This window comes from Bactrocera neohumeralis, unplaced genomic scaffold (genome assembly GCF_024586455.1).
Source record: "Bactrocera neohumeralis isolate Rockhampton unplaced genomic scaffold, APGP_CSIRO_Bneo_wtdbg2-racon-allhic-juicebox.fasta_v2 ctg6613, whole genome shotgun sequence".
NCBI classification, from domain to species: domain Eukaryota; kingdom Metazoa; phylum Arthropoda; class Insecta; order Diptera; family Tephritidae; genus Bactrocera; species Bactrocera neohumeralis.
The window spans coordinates 506-5999 of NW_026093455.1; the positions used below are offsets into that span (position 1 = coordinate 506).

The following is a 5494-nucleotide window of genomic DNA, read 5'->3' on the forward strand; positions in this document are numbered from 1 at the left end:
AGAGAATTGCGGTCGCAGTGTCATTTGGTGCTTCGTTGCTGTCAATGTAAATCGGGCAGACACCGCATTTTTCCATTGCTCGGCCAAAGTGTTCGATTAGTTCACACAGACTTGATCGTGAAGGGACCCATTCGGCTAACTCGTTGAAAAAGCACAACCCCGTGACGTCCACGTAAGGATGATTACTCATAATTTTTACAGTTGGTAGGCGCCGGAGAGAATGGTAGCCTTCCAAATTAGCTAACGGGTTGCATACAATGTAGATCGTTGGCGGCTCAATGGGGTACTGATGCGTAATCCAGATTTGAATTGGCAAAACGCAGGTTTCCCTACACCGTTTAGCGTGGAATCTTCGTCTGCGAGCCGCCGTCTTTTGTCATCGTCCGGCTGGCCGCTAAAGTTGAGAGGGAGTCCTCCATACATGCAGATTTTTGGTTGCTCTGTCGCACCCCCATGTGGTGATTCTTCTTGTCAACCGGAGGGTGCGGGAAAGGGTATCTAGGTCGGTCACGATTCGTCTCATCACGTGAGCATCACAGTGCGTCGACCGCGCAAAAAGCGTTGTAAATCCTCGTTCATCAAAAAACGTGAAAATACGAGTTTTTCGTGTGATTAAATTACGCGTGCGTGAATGTGTGGTGCGTTTTTTGTTGTTGATGTTGTAGTTGTCTTTTTTTTTTTTTTTCGACGTCGGGCAACCACATATGGTTTCCTTTTCTTGACTTTGTGGGCCTCACTACTTTCAGAGAGAAAACCAGAAATCAGAGAAAAGATGGTGATGTGGACGTCACGTTGAGTGAAGCTCGTTGCAGGGGGCGCCGGCGCGTCTGACCTGACGACTTCCTGTCTAAGCGAAGAAACTACTGAGTGTTTGCGATGGCTTGGCATATGGCGGAGGGGGGGGGGTAGCAGGAAGAGGGGGAGGGGGCGACAGGTAGTAAAGCAAGACAACTGGAATATACATGCGCACACCTTACCATTCGAACGCTCGATGCGGGAAAAACATCCAGGCGAGCGACTTCACCCGGTTTTCACTGCGGTGCCAAGGCCTCTTCCCACGAGCGGCCACTTCCGATGAGTGAGCGCGCAGTTTTGGTTTATTAGGAAGACGTTTCCAGTCGTTGGTGAAGAGCCCCGCCCGGGGCAGAGTTGCGCCACCAAGCAAACGCCTTTGGCCACGCACTGGGAGACGCCAGTGTCGCCACACTCCCAGCTGAAATGAGGTCGGCCGTTGCGGTTCCCGTCTGAGCGTGGCCAGCAAGAACAAAGCGCATCAGAGGACGAAAACGCACCTCGTTTCTTTCAGTCGCCTCTGTCGGTACCTTTCCGCGTCGCCGCGCTAACGATACCACCCTGGAACCCGAGCCCTTAGGACTGTCAACTGCGAACGGCATTCGACGTAGCGATCGTAGGAGAGGACGCGCGCGAGACAGCCCACAGGTGCACCTGCCGAAATACCGAGGTCGCATGGCCGCGTCGGTTTTTACCACAGCGCAAGAGAGAGACACAAATACAATGGACCGTGAGCACGCCCATGGTGGGGAAAGGAAATGACGAAGCTGCTGTTTTGCTGGCGCTGCGGCACACGCAAACTGACCTCCGCCGTCTTTGCGTTCGCATCTCCGTTCCGAGGAGAAGTCAAGTCTCTCCTCTCTTCAACGCGCTTGGTTCGTCGATGGCCGTAACGCCTCAGCCGCTCAGGATTAGCAAGTGCCACCGCACGTTCCTCCCTATCTCGCCCACCTGGTGTTTCTCACAAAGGAGTTCGTTGCGGAGCTCAAAAAGGACGCTTGTGCATTTGCCGCGCGCGGCTGTCGGTGTGGTCTCGTCTTGGGAATGTAAGCCTTTTTTGTGTGAACAGCTTTTGACGAATGCAAAAAAAAAAGGAAAGGTTCGCTCTTTCCGAGGAATGGGAGGAAAGACCGCAAAAAAAAAAGTGTACGCTCGGCGGGGATTGAACCCGCGATCTCTCGCGTGTGAGGCGAATGTCCTAACCACTAGACGACAAGCGCATGTCAGTAGACGGCTGTTATTGCGGTGCTAAAGTAAAGCTTCCCTTTGTTTTCGAATTGCTTCGGTTATTGACAAGCCCCGCCCCCCCCCCTCACCCCACCATTCTTTGCATTCATCCCCCCGCAATGGGATACGCGGACCAGTGACGCGGAGACCACCGAGACCAACAATCGCGTGACACCGATGCGCGGGAGTAAGCCCAGGGTCACCTTTCTCTTCTTTCCTGCAAAGCGCATAGTCAAATACTCCCTCCCTTCTTTCTCTCCCCTCCTCTCCTTGTAGTTGCCTCGTATCCGCTTCACCATGGAAGCGCAGGCGAAAGAATTTGCGAAGAACGAAGACGTTGCTCGGATCACCCACTCTCTCGACACAGTGTTCCGGCGGTTACTGGCTAACCTGTTGCTTGACTTTGAAAATCCCAAATACCGCAAGGTGCAGATTGGGAAACGAAGTCATCAAACGCAACACGGAGGGTCTTTCACCGGAATTCGTAAAAGCTTCTTTTTGGCGTTCTTGGCTTTACTGAAAATCCGGACGAGGAAGGTTTTATTTCTTTTTCTGGCTCGAAAGAAACTCTTAAATCCGCCGACGACGCATACTCCGCCATTGAACGCACCGTTTGCGAGCGAAAGAACGCTGAGGCGTCCTCAGTGTTGTTGGCGGTGGCGCACGATAAAAAATCACAACCGGACGGTAGGCCTCGCCCTCCGCCCGGTGCTAACGCGTCGAGTCATGCACCAATCACAGAGCAACCAAAGTCGGTTTCTCCCGTGCAGGCAGACCGCCGATCTCTTACGGAGCAACTGCAAGATGAGCTTCTCCAGGGTGTGTTCAACCCTGACGATTTCTCGTCTGTCGCTGATCTGATCCCTGCTGTAAGGAAGGCGTTGCTTAGCACGGGTCGTGTTCGTAATTCATTTTTTGACAGCAAGGGCCTCACAGTGCGTCGTATGACACACGGACGAGTTTACGCATGCACCGAAAAATGCGATGCCAGCTGCTTGGAGGCCCACTGGCACTTGTTCACCGGCAAAGGGATGGTGTACGCCTATGTCGCACATCTTTCCAGCGATGGGAAAGCATTACTGCATACGGGCGCTGAACACGGCTATCAATACAACAGTATCCCTGGGACCTCAAATTTTGGAAAGACCGTTCATTTTACTGAAAAGCTCGTTGCAGCGGATGGCACCCTTGTGTTCAACAAACACCCAAACAAGGTGGCGGACTCGTGTATCTACTGCGGTCAAACGTTTTACAAGTTATTCCTGTGAGAACTTCCTATCCTGTGTTTATAAAAATCTGAGAAAAAGCGCATTTAATGAGCGGAAGACAAAGACCATTTTTTTTATTTAAGAAAAACGACACACTAATGTGTCGTAGTCTACCGAAGTGTGCTTCCGCAAAGGCAAATGTGAGTATTACGCCGATAGTTGCTCACTTTTTTTTCTCCTTCCCTTTCCTTTTTTTTTTTTTGAAGATAGCTAGAAACACGCACACACACACACACACACTAACACATATATTTGTTTCCAACGAAGCTGTTCCCACGAACAAACAAGCTTACTTTTGGGTAGAACAAAACGACGGGCTTTGCTAGTTTGATCAAGAGTCTTGCTTTTCCTTTTTTCTTGCACACAGTGGTTGCAAAAAAAAGACACCCACTTGTTTGTTTTTATTGTGTGTTTGTTTCATCGTCTTTTTGTCCCCCTTCTCTTTTGCCCACCCCGCTGTGCGTTCTTTTGTTATCACTTTCCACTCTACACCCAAGGTGTCTGTATCATTACCTTTTCTGGCTCCCTGTTCTTAACACTTGTTTCCTGCATTTATTGCGCGCCTCCTACAAGCACGCGGAATTGCAGGTAGTTACCCACTTTACCACCTCTCTTTTTTTCCCTCTTTTTCTTTCTTTTTTTGACACACATAGGTAAAGTTGTCGACTCGGACCGTCAACGTCTGTGCGGTCCTTCATCAGTTGGTACCTCATATCTCTTTTGACTCTTTTTTCTCATTTTTTCTAATTGCTGTTGCCGTTGTTGAATTTAGGGCACCATCATTGCTCCATGTAGAAATGGTGTTTTCCAAATACATTGCCTCTAGTTCTTTCTACATACCTTGGGAGCTTCATCAATAATGTAGACAAGGACTCCATCAGTGTTAGTCTCCTCCGAGGCTCAGTTGAACTCCGGAACTTAGAGCCACTCCCGGCGACTGTGCCCGCGAGTATCCCTTTCAAATTAGTGAGAGGTTTAATCGGCTCGCTTAGTCTACACATCCCCTGGAGAAAACTGTACAGTCAGCAGTGTGTGATTCGGGTCAGCGATGTTTGTATTGTTCTCTCTTCGGCGGCGATGGAGGACACGGATGAACTGATGGAGAGCATCCTATCGAATAAATTGAAGTTGCTAGAATTGTTCAAGTTTGCAGAGAGCATCCCACGAGATGACGTTGCGTCACAGCACCACGACGTCAAAGCGACTCCTACGGCAAAAGTTACACCGGTTTCAAAGGGGAAAAAAGTCCACCTCTGGTTTTTTTGACCGTCTCCGAAAGAGCATTCTGCGCAACATTCGTTTTGAAATTAGCGAATTCATTATTCGGTTTGAGACACCAGTTCCGTCACTGTCGTCGTCGCCAATAGCGTCAGCGAAGCAGACCATTTCTTTGGTGCTGAAGATTCCTTCCGTAAAATGCGAAGCCACCGATGAACATTTTCAAGCCTCCTTTCTTTCAGGTGAAAATGGAGACCAACACCGTGTTTTGTCGTATGATAACGTCACGGTGCACATCAGCAAAGCTAGCAAAAGGGAAAGAACTAGTGTTGGCGAAGCAGGAGCCACTCAGGCAGCACAAGAAGATTGGCAAAATCTGTCATGTGAAGAGTTCATACTGGCATGCGGCTGCACACAGCCTCGGCAGTTTACCAGTCTGCTTGATCCTTCGTGTGGTAGTGTGCACGTCTCTTACAAGGATTCAAGTTTATCCTCACTTGGGGCAGAATCGCGACCCGTCGTGAGCGCAACGGCTCTCATCAACCCCGGCACCATTCATCTGCAACACGAAACGTTTCAGAGCATTCTGACAGTCGCTAAAAACGTGCTCCAAGCCCGCGTTACAGTTCAACACCAGCAGTCTCAAAAACAACGCTCTCAACCACCTGTGAGTCGCCCCAACGCAAGAAACGCACAGGAATGGTGGCGCTTTTGCAATCAGTGAAGTCGTTAAATTGATTCGACAGAAGCACGCGCGTAGCAGATTTGATTGGGCAAGGTACCTTGTGTGGAAAGAAAAGTGTCACAGATACTATGTGCACACACTAGGCGAACTGAACGCACCTTGGATTTCCATTCCCAGCGCAAAAGAAGATTCCTTTGCTCACCTAGAACTCGATGCTGACCTCTCCCTGGATGATCTTATCGACTGCCGAAAGCAGGCCAGGAGTGCTATTCATACTTTTGAACGTACCGGTGTCATGACCTCC

At 49.9% G+C, this 5494-nt stretch overlaps 1 non-coding gene across 1 annotated transcript; it reads right to left on the reverse strand.

The window, feature by feature from the left end:
- Positions 1-1939: 1939 nt before the first annotated feature.
- On the reverse strand, positions 1940-2012 carry Trnav-cac (transfer RNA valine (anticodon CAC)). The gene has a single exon. It is a non-coding gene; the product is annotated as a tRNA-Val (tRNA).
- Between the last annotated feature and the right edge of the window lie 3482 nt (positions 2013-5494).